The 16,590-nt window shown below is 45.3% G+C and overlaps 1 protein-coding gene across 2 annotated transcripts in view; it reads right to left on the bottom strand.

Moving 5' to 3' along the window:
* Window positions 1-16,590, bottom strand: part of mgat4c (mgat4 family member C) — a 567,909-nt gene that overhangs the window by 371,462 nt on the left and 179,857 nt on the right. For both annotated transcript variants that reach the window (XM_079560422.1, XM_079560423.1), the window contains one exon: window positions 13,778-13,840. The gene's annotated coding sequence lies outside the window, so the exon portion shown is untranslated. The remainder of the gene's footprint in view (window positions 1-13,777; window positions 13,841-16,590) is intronic.

Here is a 16,590-nt window from a genome sequence, read left to right as displayed (position 1 = left end):
GCCAGGTGCTCGATTGTGAGTCGTGCTGAAAATGAGCAAGTGTTATTCTGTTGCACCTGATTTAACATTAGAAACCGAGCGTATTATTAGTTTACAGCGGTTTGCAAAAGGACGTGGGACTCCTGAAGTTTGATGAATCGCTGCTGTGAACCGCTCCAGCTCAACGTTCAACACACAGAGACTAAAGGAGAGCAGTCACAGGTAAAGTGCGTTTTCAGGATAACTTCGTCCACCATCAAAACAGGTACAGACAGCACAATTATTTGCATTTGCTCCACCTCAAATGTTGCGCATTGTGGTAAAATTGCCTTTGTTTGCATCTTCATCAAGTTAGTTGTGTCGACTGCTCTTGCATTGTGCTCCATTGTAAGTTCACTTTACCGCGTTTGTACGTGTGAAAAGAGTAAATGACCCCCATGTTTCTTACTAAAGTAACTTCTTTACAAAGACGTGTATTAGGTTTAGGTTTATTAAATTTGACATAGCAGGAAATAACAAAATATTTAACCTGAAATGTGTCAATTACGATAGAATAAAAACAGCAATATACAAAAAAATGAATAAAAACATCTATGAAACAGATTCGTAAAACAATGTTAAAGCTCGAGGAATAATGTTGTTTTGTGTTGCTCTTCTTGGCTGCATATGGTCTTCGGTGCCTGAGCTGTTATCCAAGTGATGAAGGTGTGCAGAGGAGAGGAACTGATGTTCTGGAGGGTCTGCAGTGTGGCCATGTCCCGCCTCTTACTCAGAGATTGGATGGAGGATGGTGGGATACCAATAATCCTGCAGCACCTTTTGTGCACCTGCTCCAGTTCCCCTGACAGGCTCTCAGAGAGGCCGCCCCACACGGGACTGGCACACTCCAGCACAGGTCTGATGAAAGTCAGATAGATCATTTTGAGGACATCAGAGGGAAGTCCAGCTCTCCTGGCCACACTCAGGTAGTGTATCCTGGGGCGTGTTTTAGAAAGCATGTACCACACATGAGCATCCCAGGAGAGGTCAGATGATATCTGGACACCAAGCAGTTTGAAGGTGGTGACTCTGCTTACTGCCTGACCAACAACTTCTCTCCTGGCACTGACCAGCATGTCCTTAGTCTTTGTTCCATTGGCTGCCAGGGACAATTCCTGACCCCACTCATCCACAGAGTCCAGAGCCCTCTGCATCAGACCAGGCATGGAGCCCATCAGAAGCTCTGTGAGTGTGAGGTCATCTCCATACTTCACTGGATGTATCTGGGATCAGGGGGATTTCTTTGACTCCCCGATGGGCAGGATTAACAAGCGTATTAACCAATCAGAGAAAAGCTGGATATGATGCAAACTGCATATTTTTGATGCTGTATTTTGTAGAAGTCAGTGTTTTTTACTGAGCAGAGACAAATGTGAACGATCTATGTTGTTTTTGCCACAGAAACTGAAGGATACCAGGAGTCATTATTTGTTTGTTTTGTCCAGTGCCCTGAAGACTCAGTAGAGTTGAATTGCACTGGCGTCTGAACACACATGGGGCTCATGCATGTAAACATGGGCTGATTTCCCACACTCGCACTCTCAAACACACCTGTCATTCATCCTGGTTGTACATGTTTATAGGGGTAAAACCGGAGCACCCGGTGGAGACCTACGCAGACACAGGGAGAACATGCAAATATATTGCATATTAATATTTTGATAGATGGAAACAAGAAGAAAATCCTCTTAAAGATGCTGCAGATACATTAAGTACGTTTAAGAAAATATTAGCTTGTGGTTATCGTGGTGGAGGGGTTTGAGCGCCCGAATGATCCTGGAGCTCCGTTGTCGGGGGCTTCGTAAACCTGGTAGGGTCTCCCAGGGCAAACTGGTCCTATAGGTGACGGGTCAGAAGCCTCTTATGAGAGACCAACAGGCCCGGTTAATCGTGAGGCCGTCCTTCTGTGGACCCACCACTTGCAGGGGGAGCCATAATGCCCCTCACGACACGGCAACGGAAAAGTGTAAGAAAATGGATGGATGGATGATTAATTCCGTTCCTGTCCTGACAATGTAGTCTGTGATTGGATCGATAGAAAGCTTTTCAAGCTCTGATTGGCTGTTTGCGAAGTTCCAGACGGTCCAGAAACAAAAAGCTGGAGTGGACGGCTGACCAGGCTCAGTGTTTATAGTGGAAGGTGTTTGGTATCTAATAAACTATATTAGCATTCAAAACCTGTTCTCAAAGCACTGGACTCACAAATGATTGTTTTTTCAAGTGCCAATTATCCGGCCTACCAGGAAAAGTACGTGTGAAGCATTTAAAGTGGGCGACTCCGTTATGATGTTGTTCCCTCGTCAAAGACAGACCTGGAGTAATATTTGATCACATTTATGCAGTTTTGAGTTATCTCGGGTCAATTCTGTTGAATTTAGCTGTTTCTACGATGACAGCGGTTTGTCATTGTTAAACCCAAACCTGATATCGGCTCAAAGTGTGTTTATCAAGTCAATTATCCCCACTGCTTCCAGCGGGGGGAGCTCCAGGCAAGGTCTTCACCGGCTCTAGCGCTTTAAATTCTTACATGAGTTTAAAAAGAAGCTGAGAACTGATTTAAAACTATCACTTGGCGTCAGATCCAAACACATAATATTGTGTTTGCCGATTGCTTTCATTAAAATAGTTCAGCTCGAGCTCGTCTCTGTGTCTCTCATCATCCTCCTCTTTGTTGGCCGACATTTCGCTGACTTTTTTTTTTTTTTGCTCCATTTTTCTGGTGACATTTTGCCGGTGTCAGAGTTTTGCCCAGAGACTGTGCCCGCTCCACCACAGCCTCTCTTTCCCTCTGAGCGAGTGCCCAAACTCTCCACAGGGCATAGACGGCTGCAGAGAGACGTTTCGCTTATTATTGGAAATCAGCAGCAGCTTATTCTGACATGCAATTAAATGTAGGCACAAAGACCGGAGAGCCCAGACTCGAGGAAGACTGGGATACAGCGCTCGAGTTACGGAGGGGGGAAGCTCTCGTGAAGCTAAAACAAAGCAGAACACACATATACATCGTCCCATAGGGTCACGGGAGCCGAGGAGTCAGAGCTCTCGCCTCACACACATCCTCCCCACTCCTACTCTTTGTCTCAGCCGTTGCAGATGTGTGTTGAAATCTCCTACGTTTCAAATCTGAGCCGAGTTGCTGATGATACAGTAAATCCTTAAGTTTATGTGGCAAAAATGACAGATTCGTCCGCTCTTCTGGCCAATGCTTTGTAAAACCACTCACTTCCTTGCTTTGGTTATTGGTTGGTTAATGCGTTTGTCAATCATGGCCATTGGGAATTAGACGGAATCACCCCTGATCCCAGACTCACGTCTTTGTAAGGAATAGGAAAAGTGCGAATTGTGACTGGACCGGCAGCATGACCGAGTATCTGCAGTATCTGTTTCCCTCACCCACGACAATACAAAAGATAAATAAATAAATACAAGTATTAAATTCTTTATCCAGATTTCAACATAATATAAGCTAACGAGTTTCAGGATCTAGTCTTGATAACATTTTTTAAAATATTTTTCTCATCCTAGTCTAAAGCAAAGGTCACCGGATCCCAACTTTGGACCTGACAGTGAATCCCCTCAGTCGAGCAGCTGCGTGTGCTAACAAGGTCAAACCACCTTTGCTCTGCCCAATCCCGTCAGACCTTGGAAGCTAAGCAGGAAGGACCTGGTCAGTACTTGGATGGGAGACCATTTGGTAACACCAGGAAGCCTGGGTGAATGTAGTGAGTGAGTGGTTGGTGGTGTCAGAGGGACCGATGGTGCAGACTGGTTGCCTCACTTCCGTCAGTCTACCCCAGGGCAGCTGTGGCTACACACTGAACCTGGATTTAATTAGGACGAAACCAGGACTACTGTAAACAGGACTTGGTGAGCAGAGGAGAAAAACATCACTGCATTGGCACATTGTGTACATAATAGGCTGTATGCATTCTGATATATAGGAGCTAAAATGTCCTTTAGAGTAAAAAAAAAAATACAAAAATAACAGGATGTCATTATTTTTAGATTTAAAAACAGACAAATATCCCCATAAAACCTAGCCTGGCTAGCACCAGACTAAAATCACAAGTGATATTTAGTCTGGGGACACAAATTCATTTTCTCGTAGGAGAGGTGTGGTTTACGATCGTCCATAGTCGTTTATTGGGCGCTACGAATGTCTATCATGCGTCTGCACGAGGCCACAGCCCATCGTATCATCGTACCTGCTGTAAACTTTCGAGCTAAACTATTTAGAACACGGCCTAAAGCTTGATCAAAAAATACCATCGCGTCTGCTGCTGTCATGTTGGATCCGTAAATAAACTTTTTCTTTTTTATCCGTAAATAAACTACAAGCTTCCGTATATCGAACAGCTCGTCATCATCTTGCCGTCCCTCCTTGTTCTGTGATTGGTTCCCAAATCCATGCGAAAATTTCGGCCATGGTCCCCAGGCTGCTGTGCAGTTCCAAATGATTGGAGCGCACACAGCAGCCTGGTGTTAGCCAGGTTACATAAAACCATTAACCCCATATGTTCCAGACCTTTGCTTTTTTATTTTTTTCTCAATTTGGACCTCAGAGGAATTTAATTCAGGAATCCTGGTCTATTGTAATCTCTGGGAGCTTTTGAAAACACAAAGATCCACAGAGGTTCAGAATATGTTTCTTAACCTTACATTTTAAGAGCAACATGTCATTCATTCATTCATTTTTACTATATTTATAATCAATGTCTTTCTGTTTTTCCTAATTGAATCCTCTCTGCTTTTAAAAGCCATAAGAGTAACTGAGGCCACAGCACAGCATTGAGTGTGGCTTGTTACACTCAAGATACAAGCCGACAGTTTTAGTGAACGGCATGCTAACGAGTCAGCGGTGCCGTCATGAATGCAGAGTGGTTTAGTGAGGAGGTGCCCTCTTATGACCGCGTGGGGAACTCACTCTCCTGCCTCTGACCCGTCCCCTTCAGTGGAGACGTGTGACGCAGTGAACCCGAACGCACCGCGGCAGCGGAGGTTCCAAACAAACAGCCCACTACATTAAAGCGGCATAATCACTCTTAACTGTATTTAGATGCCTCGTCTGCCTACTCTCTCTGGCCTCGAGCGCCTCTTCAAACACAAATAAAAACAGATTTATGGAGCTGTTATTGTTATAATTATGAATGCGGCGGCGTTCGGGGCGACGCGGCGAGGCCTCTTTACTCTGATGAATGTAAACAAACGCGTTTAATGAGAAGAACACGGCGCTGAATAAACAGAAGAGTTACTCAGGACCTACCGCTGCTGCGCTCTTTGTCATTATAATGAATGGGAAACAGAACGGGAAGGAATGCATCTTTACAGCTGCGTGCGGGTTTACAGAGGAGGACGAGAGCTTTAATTTCCTAATTAGCCGGTGTCAAAATGATACTCGCAGATCGACTCACGGAATCCCACAGTGGGTTTTTACCTGACGATGTTACGGACCTGATAATTCCATTGTCCAATCACTTTATCCATGAACATTAACAGTGTAAGTCTGAAGCTTTGACTGACGGGCTCTGGAGCAGTGTGGAGGCTCTGGAGCCGGTCCGCGGGGCTTCAGGCCTTTTAGTTCCTTTTCTGGAACATGCTCTGTGGGAGGAGTCTGAGCAGCCATCATGGATTTAATCATTCGTGTAGATCGGGAGGAGTGAGCACAAGAGTCAAGACGTCTATCAACATTATGACTGTAATTGCAACACGGCGGGGTGAGCCTTCTTCCTTGTTGTGAGTCGATGAGGCATTGACAGAACATCTGCACGGCGCCTCCTACTGTTCTGGAGTGTGCATTTTAACACACTGAGTTCCAAAAATGCAGAGGAGAGAGGAGGAGAGAGGAGGAGAGAGGAGGAGAGTGGAGAGTGGAGAGAGGAGGAGAGTGGAGGAGAGAGGAGGAGAGTGAAGGAGAGAGGAGGAGAGTGGAGGAGAGAGGAGGAGAGTGGAGGAGAGAGGAGGAGAGAGGAGGAGAGAGGAGAGTGGAGGAGAGAGGAGGAGAGTGGAGGAGAGAGGAGGAGAGAGGAGGAGAGAGGAGGAGAGAGGAGGAGAGTGGAGAGAGGAGGAGAGTGGAGGAGAGAGGAGGAGGAGAGAGGAGGAGAGTGGAGGAGAGTGGAGGAGAGAGGAGGAGAGAGGAGGAGAGTGGAGGAGAGAGGAGGAGAGAAGAGAGATTAGGAGAGAGGAGGAGAGAGGAGGAGAGTGGAGGAGAGTGGAGGAGAGAGGAGGAGAGTGGAGGAGAGAGGAGGAGAGAGGAGGAGAGAGGAGGAGAGTGGAGGAGAGTGGAGGAGAGAGGAGGAGAGTGGAGGAGAGAGGAGGAGAGTGGAGGAGAGTGGAGGAGAGAGGAGGAGAGAGGAGGAGAGAGGAGGAGAGTGGAGGAGAGAGGAGGAGAGTGGAGGAGAGAGGAGGAGAGAGGAGGAGAGTGGAGGAGAGTGGAGGAGAGAGGAGGAGAGAGGAGGAGAGAGGAGGAGAGTGGAGGAGAGAGGAGGAGAGAGGAGGAGAGTGGAGAGAGGAGGAGAGTGGAGGAGAGAGGAGGAGAGAGGAGGAGAGTGGAGGAGAGAGGAGGAGAGAGGAGGAGAGTGGAGGAGAGAGGAGGAGAGTGGAGGAGAGAGGAGGAGAGAGGAGGAGAGAGGAGGAGAGAGGAGGAGAGTGGAGGAGAGAGGAGGAGAGAGGAGGAGAGAGGAGGAGAGTGGAGGAGAGTGGAGGAGAGTGGAGGAGAGAGGAGGAGAGAGGAGGAGAGTGGAGGAGAGAGGAGGAGAGTGGAGGAGAGAGGAGGAGACAGGAGGAGAGTGGAGGAGAGAGGAGGAGAGTGGAGGAGAGTGGAGGAGAGAGGAGGAGAGTGGAGGAGACAGGAGGAGAGTGGAGGAGAGTGGAGGAGAGAGGAGGAGAGTGGAGGAGAGAAGAGGAGAGAGGAGACAGGAGGAGAGAGGAGGAGAGAGGAGGAGAGTGGAGGAGAGAAGAGGAGAGAGGAGACAGGAGGAGAGAGGAGGAGAGAGGAGGAGAGTGGAGGAGAGAGGAGGAGAGGAGGAGAGAGGAGGAGAGAGGAGAGAGGAGGAGAGGAGGAGGAGAGAGGAGGAGAGTGGAGGAGAGAGGAGGAGAGAGCTGGAGAGTGGAGGAGAGTGGAGGAGAGTGGAGGAGAGAGGAGGAGAGTGGAGGAGAGAAGAGGAGAGAGGAGACAGGAGGAGAGAGGAGGAGAGAGGAGGAGAGTGGAGGAGAGATGAGACAGGAGGAGAGAGGAGGAGAGTGGAGGAGAGAGGAGGAGAGGAGGAGAGAGGAGGAGAGAGGAGGAGAGAGGAGGAGAGGAGGAGAGAGGAGAGTGGAGGAGAGAGGAGGAGAGAGGAGGAGAGAGGAGGAGAGAGGAGGAGAGAGGAGGAGAGTGGAGGAGAGAGGAGGAGAGAGGAGGAGAGAGGAGGAGAGAGGAGGAGAGAGGAGGAGAGAGGAGGAGAGTGGAGGAGAGATGAGACAGGAGGAGGAGAGGAGGAGAGTGGAGGAGAGAGGAGGAGAGGAGGAGAGAGGAGGAGAGAGGAGGAGAGAGGAGGAGAGGAGGAGAGAGGAGAGTGGAGGAGAGAGGAGGAGAGAGGAGGAGAGAGGAGGAGAGAGGAGGAGAGAGGAGGAGAGAGGAGGAGAGAGGAGGAGAGTGGAGGAGAGATGAGACAGGAGGAGGAGAGGAGGAGAGTGGAGGAGAGAGGAGGAGAGGAGGAGAGAGGAGGAGAGAGGAGGAGAGAGGAGGAGAGGAGGAGAGAGGAGAGTGGAGGAGAGAGGAGGAGAGAGGAGGAGAGAGGAGGAGAGTGGAGGAGAGAGGAGGAGAGAGGAGGAGAGTGGAGGAGAGAGGAGGAGAGTGGAGGAGAGGAGGAGAGTGGAGGAGAGAGGAGGAGAGAGGAGGAGAGGAGGAGAGAGGAGGAGAGAGGAGAGTGGAGGAGAGAGGAGGAGAGAGGAGGAGAGAGGAGGAGAGTGGAGGAGAGAGGAGGAGAGAGGAGGAGAGTGGAGGAGAGAGGAGGAGAGTGGAGGAGAGTGGAGGAGAGTGGAGGAGAGAGGAGGAGAGTGGAGGAGACAGGAGAGAGAGGAGGAAAGAGGAGGAGAGTGGAGGAGACAGGAGGAGAGTGGAGGAGAGAGGAGGAGAGAGGAGGAGACAGGAGGAGAGTGGAGGAGAGTGGAGGAGAGAGGAGGAGAGAGGAGGAGACAGGAGGAGAGTGGAGGAGAGAGGAGGAGAGTGGAGGAGAGTGGAGGAGAGAGGAGGAGAGAGGAGGAGACAGGAGGAGAGAGGAATTAATCAGACAGGAGAGTGTTTCATAAAACACACAATGACTCCGTTTTGATCAAAACTAGGCTCTGTTTAGCTTAGATTTCTCCGAAACCGGAAGCACGTAGAATTAAACTGTTTTCACCTACTGAGAGTTTAGAGTCTCAGTTTTCAAACGAGCCATAGCATGTGTCCATAGATATAACACAGAATACGCTGTGGTGCTACAAATATAATGAAAAATGGTCTGGATTGCTGACACTACAGCTAAATCCCCAAAACAGTGCAGCCTCAATGTGTTAAGACAAAAACAGAACACATGGTCATATATATATATACCACTGAACTCTAGAGGAGGCAATAGACTCAAATCCCTCCTCCAACGTGAAACCTATTTGATCCACAAACTTAATGCGACCGGGTTTGAAAGAGGAGATCGACTTTTATCACCTGCCTCTAGCTTTGTTTCTCTATGTGTCCATTGTATCTGTATATTGCACTGTCTGTAGAGTTACGTTTCTATGTGGCAACATCAGGTATGATCTATTACATATCTGTAAATACTTTGTTTTTTGTCCAATTGATTACGACTGGCCTTTTTTGCCTAAGTATTGTTTTCAGTTTGTCACGTGACACATATCACATGTCCTGAACTATTTAAACCCTCATCAGATACAGCTGTGATACACTGCTTTGACAAAGACCCGAAGGTCGAAACGCGCCAGCGTCTTAATAAAAGCATACTCTACCTCATCCAGTTGTGCCTCGGATACTTCATTCTCCACATGGTCATACATAGTTGTGTAATGTAGTGGAGGAAAAGTAATAAGTTCTCAACATAAATATTACTCAAGTATTTAAAGGTACTATACAGAGTTTAAAAATGTTAAAATTAAGTATTTTCCTCCCCCTACATGTTCCAGCCATGTCCTAATGTGTAGAATGAGCTCAGACCTGTTCACCACAACTGTCTCTAAAATCCTGCACTGTCACTAAAAAAGGTGTTACTTCAGGTCCGAAGTGCCGTCATGCACGAGCTTAAAGAGGGGGTAGTCTATATCACACTACAATGATGACCAAACCTTCTGTTGGTCTGTAAATGCAGTAAATTAGAATAACTGCCTTGTATATAATTGCTCTCTCAAAATGGCTGTAGTGAATGTCTTGAAATAGGCCTCTGTCTCTTTAAGAACCTCTGAGCCTTTCCGACACGCCCCCTCCACACGCTGTCTGTGGCATCAGTGGGGAGGGGGTTCTGCTGAGGAGCAGTGGTTGGTTACTCGGCTGGTGACGAAAGCTCGGAGGCGTCTCCAGGAGGTGGGGGCGTTCCTAGGAGGACTCAGGCAAACCTATCCCTAAAATGGCCGCCATCAGAGTTTTTACAGATTACTCAAAAATACGTGAATGTGCCAAGGCAACAATTCAGGCATGTTTTTAATGAGGGAAGGACATAATAACATGATGTAAAGCTTGAAAAAGTCGATTTTGCATAATACCCCCCCCCCTTTAATAGAAGGTGCAGTTACACACATGGCCTGAGGTGGCAGTAGTGAGTATAAAATGGCAAACTTGACCTCTGATGGTCTGAGCACTGTGTATCACGTTTTACAATTGCAAAAGATTCTTCAATCCTCTACTACGTCCCAGGCTTAAGAATGTTTACGACAAAATCCTCCTGGGAATGAGTTTAAAAGCAAATTTCACAATTATCTGGGAACAAGATGGAGTTTAGCAATCTGCAACACAGGTCAAGGATAACTCGAACATTTCAAAAGCCGACAGCACGCGGAGGTCTCTTTCCTTTCATTAAAACTTAGCTTTTACACTTTTACTGTAAGGGCCGCAAAACAATTTTCTCTCAACGACTTGATAAAAGCTGGATGCATCACGCTCAAGCTAACTGCGTATGCGTAATCCCTGCGGTAAACAGAATAATCCCGTCCATGGCCGGCTTCACTCGTGTCAATAGGTTTTTCACATTGTAATCCTGCTCTCTGTATCAGACCTGTGTGAAAAGGCAGAGCGGAGGAGGTAAAGAGCGCCGCGCCGGTCAATACTGTGTCTGCGGTAAATCCATGGGGCAGCGGAGCGTTGGGGCCAAATAAAACAACCGCTCTGTCACTCTGAATATGGAGGCAGAGACGGGACACGGAGCAGTCAAATGTGACGCTTGTTTGGCTCAGCGAGAGGAGGAGTGGCGCAAAAACGGAAGCTTTGGATTCAAAAAAAGTTTATTAGCTGTGAAGGCGAGACACTGCAGGTAAAAAGGAAAAATAAGGTTTTTGAAACTTTTACTGACTAATATGGGGAAAACTGTACAGAAGGTTTTCTTTTATTAACAAGTTATTTAAATGTGAAAAGGGACAAACTTAGCTCTACTCTCAGCAGCAAAATCCAAACACTGGATCGAGGTCTTAATTTTTAGGTTTATTTTGTTGCTATTTTAGTCATAAAGGGGTTTCTTTCAAAGGGGATTTTAGAAAAGTAAAACTTTTTTCGCGTTTCAAAGCTCTTAAATCAGGCAGGAATTCAATATTTTTAAAAATCGCCAAAAACAAACCTTCAAACATTGTTAAAGGAATAGGCCACCGTTTTTACATACTGAGATATGTTCTTACCTAACCTTAGCCGAGTTAATATATCCCCGTCTGGTCTTTGTCCGTGCGCTCTGTCACGCAAACGCAGCCTCTCCCACATGTCATATAGCTCCAAAAAAGCTCACGATAGAAGCTACCAAGCTCTTCCACGTGTTCCCTATTTAAATAAAGTTACGTGAAGTGTTTTCATGCGAAGTATATTTACACAGAAATGTAACATGTCGATTTTATAAGCAGATAAAAAGGGGTACTATGTTGTGAGGCGTAATGATACGAGGAGCACAACGTCCGCGCAGTAACTCCTAAAGACTTGCCCCGCTCACTTCCGTCAATAACCTTTAGGAGTTACTGCGCGGCCAGAAGGGCCCCCCCGAGGGGACCAACAGATTTGACAGAAACAAAGAGAACTGCAGCAGCAGTAACAAGGCGCAACAACAATTGGCTGTCAAATACTCCCTGAAAGGGCCCCATGAGTACAGGTGAGCCTTACGATTATAATCTATAAATCTAATCTACAATAAAATAGATTACAATCAATCAATCAAAGTCTTTACAGCAACACCAGGAGGACCAGTGCTTCACAAAAAGATTACAAAAAACCTAAACAATCTCAGTTTACAATACATTCATCAATGCTGACACGACTGATGATCTAAAATGTACTTTTTCAAATTTTGAGTAAAACTATGAAGATCTACAGAGTGTGTCTCTGAAGTGCTTTGTTTCAGCAGCCTTCATTGTTCGGCATGAAGGCATCACATCTCCCACACAGGAGACAGCAGCGGCATGTTTGGATCACAGCCTTTCGTGCTACACGTGGACACCAAACTTGTGAATTGTATTTATGAATGAATCCACCTGTGAAAGACGAGAGAGAAAACTATCCTAAATCTCAACCTTTACCAGAGAAGTGTATGTTTTCACCTTCGCCTAAAGAAGACGACGTGTATGTAAAATCTGCCCTTTTAAACCTCGGCAAACCACCTCATGTGGCACACAAACAAAACAGTGCTTTTTATGAGGCATCAGAAAAGCGGGAGAGAGGATATGCAGATTCTGTTGATGCTCGAGTCGGTGTGGTTTGCTTAAGAAGGTTTTGGGAAAGAAAATAAGAGAAACCTGCCTTGCCAAAACAAACCTCTTCTTCTGCTGCGACTGCACCAAATGCTAATAACGAACAGAGAGCGTCTCCGTGAGCCGGCCCGCATTTGGATTTTACTCGCTCGATCCACCCAGACGAGCGCCTCCCTTTGCTGTTGTTACCTCCGAGTTGCGTTTCTCTCGCGAAAAAGGCGAAAGAGACAAACAAGTTCCGCTGTGACGATGATGAATTGATTTAATGGTTTTTCTGCTTCTCCTCCACGACACGGGAATCCTCTCCGACGAGTTCTCATTTCAACTACATTAAAGCCAAATAAAGCACCTTGTCTTGGGGCAGTAAAACACCGACTTGTAAAAAGCAGAGCACTACGTAAGACTAATGCAGTGGTAGTTGTGTATGTTGAGTCCACTGCAATGCTCTTTAATGCCATTTAATTGCCAAAATGTTTGTGCCATAAATGTAATAAATCTGTGGATATTTTATCTCTTAAGATTTGGAAGCATTTCATCAGACAAATTAGAGACAATTTCAATAGTTTGAAGCAAATTGGATACAATGGGCAACTTTTGAGCCAAAAATTGTGCACTGCTTTACTGCCAATAAATAGGTTTTAGACGATATTTTAAATGTTTGTGCCAAACTAATATGATAAGATAAGCCTTTACTGATCTCACAATGGAGAAAAGTACTTGTTACATTCAGCTCTTAGAAACACTCAGGGTGTGCAAATATGCAGGAAATGTGAAAAACCTGTTAAATAGTAAATAGTGGTATCTTTCCTCCTGGAACCACGGGCTTAACGTGGTGGAGGGGTTTGAGCGCCCGAAAGATCCTGCGGGTTCTGTGCGGTTCAGAAGCCCCTTATGAGAGACCAATAGACCCAGTTAGAACCATGAGGCCGTCCTTCTGTGGACCCACCACCTGCAGGGGGCGCCATAGGGGCTGGTGCAATGTGATCTGGGCAGCTCCAACAGCTGCCCCCACAACCCGGCAACGGACAAGTGGAAGAAAATGGATGGATGGAAAGTGGTGTCTTATATACACTGACTACCAAGGACTTTGTGGGGACAAAAAGTATAATTTCCCCCCAAAAATGTAGACTGAATTAATCCAATTGAATGATTTTCAATTATACTGTATTTAAAGCAGAACTAAGTAACTCGTTTTCCTTAATGAATCCTTCCCGTAGTCCCTCTGGGAGTAATACAAGTGTTAAAGGGATGATTGGAGGGTCTTTCATCTCCCCCTGGTGTCTCTGGCCAGAAAACCATGCCTGCAACTTGCCTGCCACCGGGTCGGAGTCACCAATACACACTAATGGAATCACGAAGAAGAAGCTAACAGGCTAACGTGCAAAGCTAACTGCGGGCTAGCGCCACTTAAACAGTATTTACAGCCAAGTTTGAGTGAAAACAAATGATCTCATTGTGTGATTGTATGTACAATAATATCTAATATCCTTCTGTCCTTTGTCTTTTCTGTCAGCGTAGTATTTACTCTCACGGACAATTAATAAGCAAAACAAATGCGACATGCTGCAACACCTGCAGTGGCGCTTATGGCCTCTAGGGGCATGAGTTACTTAGTACTGCTTTAAGACACAACTCATCTGATGATTCTTAATGTCACACGGACAGAAGGATGTATCAGGAAAACTGCAAACACAATTTAAATCTGTGTTTAGACAAATGGAACAACTATGAAAAAAGCCGTCAGAGCAAGTCCAAGTCCGAATACACGAGACTGTGTTGAGGTCAAGATCCCGAAACAGCAAGACATGAAGCTTTAAAGTGGAAATCAGGTTTAAACCGGAGAGTGTCTGACCTGTGGCTGGTCAGTGGAGCTGGAGGCTGCAGGTCGGGCGGGGTCGCTGGAGCTGGTTCACATCTGAAACAAACACACAAACAGGGTTAAAAAAAAGGTTATTATTCAAATCAAAACATGCACAATCCTCCAGATATTGCTCCAGACCAAACCTACTGCCAAATCGATTTAAAAAAATGTCAGTTTATATATTTACTATATTGTAAACTCGCTTCTATTTTCCGTCTTTGCTGTATTATCTACAAAACACTCAATATATTGGTTTATTTGATTTTACCGTGTAAATCCATCCTTGTAATAAAAGGTCTGATTAGTTCTCTCTATTTAAAAATGTTCCTGCATTTCGGCTGTGATATTCATGCTATGCTAGCTGATATAACTTACGATATAAACTATGTACTGCCTGGGTTTGGCTCATGGCCATCATGTTAACCATTGTCCGTGTCGCTTTCATGATCAATGAACAGTCACTGCTGACACATTCATTCAAAGCACCAAACAATGTTTGTAGTAGCCTTTAAAATTTAAAATGCCTTCAAATACCACATGGAACTATACAGTTGGCATTGATACCACTGAAATGTTGCTGAGAATTTTTAGGGAAAAATGAATATCCAATGCTAACTGATACATGAAAACGAATGGAAGCGACTATGCTAAAGGTCCATCTCAAATACACTCAAATGTATAAATCCATGGTCACGCATTCATCTACATTTAAAATAATTTTTTGTGTAAGATCAACCTCCCCAGAGACGACAGGTGGAAATTTGCATTTTTGCTCTAGCCTAATGCATCCTTCCTTTTGGTCAATGTTAAATTGTGCACTGTCCCTGTCTAAATAAAAAACATACCATACCGGCATGGAGACCAGCTGGAGACTCGAGTCTCCAACCAGTCTCCAGGCGGTGACTCGGCCCCTGAAGCCTCGCTAATTCTACAGTTTCCATCAAAACGCCTCCTCCTTTCAACACGGCCAGTCGCAGTAGTCGAACCCTACATTTCGGCAATGGATGCATTTAGTTTTAGAACTTTATTCAGGGTTTTAGAACTATTAGAGAGCCATTTAGTCTGTGCTCAGCATGCAGGGGAGGAAAAGTATCAACACCTGCTCAAATGAATATAGCTTCAATCTAGTTTTGACAAGGACAAACCTCCATATAACAACAACTGTTCACCTAATTTCATCTGTATTAAAACAAAGACACCCTTAAGTCACAAAACTCCCCCTCACTATTATTATGGAGGAGGGAGCTGGCAAAGGACTGGAGCTCTCTCTTACAGCGGCTGAATGGTCCAACAGCTAAAGTAGCCAACATTGTAAACACTATTATGGCAGTACGAACTGTCGCTGTCCGATCTGGAAGGTCACTCGATTTAGCCGGCGGTTTCATTCTGCACTGGCACAGAACATGGTCAGACTGGTGGTAATGACAGTGAGTTCCAAAGCCACCGCTTATTGATCCAAATTGTCCCCAAATGAACACGCTACATTCCACATAGATAAAACAAAATGAACGTCAGTGATGTAAAGACTGTTGGAAGAGTTTTTGAAATGAAAGTTCTGAACCAGGCCTGAGACGAACCTCCGTTTACAAATAGAACGACAGGATTCTCACCGAAGCTCACGGTTTGGGCCTGGGCTTTGTTATTAGAGATGAATTTCCATAAGGACTTAGCATTATTCGATTTCCGCCCGAACAAAAAACTCACATTTCCACAGGTTCCCGATCTTCTCTCCGTTTGGTCCCAGCACAAATTGGTTTAGAGCCCTCAATGGGACAGTATTATGACACAGAAAGCTTATTGTGAGACAGAGTCATATCAAATAAAGCTGCTATTTGCATAAACATATTTAGGAGTTATTGCAAATCCATAACCCAATTTCGGTTAGACTCCTCACTTTCACATTGTCAAAACGGAACTCGATAAGGGAGCAAAACGTGTGGGGGGAAACAAACAAAAAAAAATCGATGAAACATATCCCATTACAGAGCCTTACGTGTATTGTTTGTGTTTTTACATATGTGCCAGAAAACAGCGTGCAGCCGCAGTGGGACCATCGGAATATATTCTCTTTTCTCTAAATACAGCAGCTTGGTGTGTTGTGAGAAATGCAAATCAAAGTGAGTTAGGCAAAAGGAAGGGGGCGGGCGCTCTCACTCATTAAGCTCAATCACAGTCCAGATCGAATCGAAAAAACTGGGTCATTTCGGGTCGGGGCACATGTATCCTGGTAATGGTTCGGACAAAACACTATGTAAAAGAGTAAAGTGCCTTTCCACTAATCTCTAAATGTCTTCACAGTCTCAGCATGACCGTATAGGTGTATTTTTAGGCCAATATCATCCGCTGCCATTTTGAATCTGTTTTCTAAATAAACAGTGTAAGCAGAATGTTCAGGAACTATGTTGACATAAAAAATATAATATAATATAATGATAATATAATAATAATAATAATATAATGATTAGAGCTGGGACTAAATACCAGATTGTAATACTTTGTGCTGTAGTACCAAGTATCGCAATACTTTCAATACTTGAGTTTGGAGGCATTTTTATCTGGCACTCCTTTGTTTTGTTCCATTTTGTGTTAATGCGCTTTTCAATTTAAACACTTTAAAGCAGGGGTCACGAACGTGGTGCCCACGGGCACCCAGGGGCCCTTTGGGGCATGTCCAGTAGCCCTTGGGACTTTTTCTAAAGTGTAAAAACTTCATTTTCTTGAATCTAATTCTTAAAATTACAGTTGTTTCGGTTCTTGTGACTCGGTATGAGTTTAAAATAAAGCTATTTTAATACAATATGGGG

This window comes from Gobius niger (assembly GCF_951799975.1).
Source record: "Gobius niger genome assembly, chromosome: 7".
Taxonomy (NCBI): Eukaryota; Metazoa; Chordata; class Actinopteri; order Gobiiformes; family Gobiidae; genus Gobius; species Gobius niger.
Note: the sequence above shows the minus strand (reverse complement) of the source record. Positions and strands in the feature narration are given on the sequence as shown.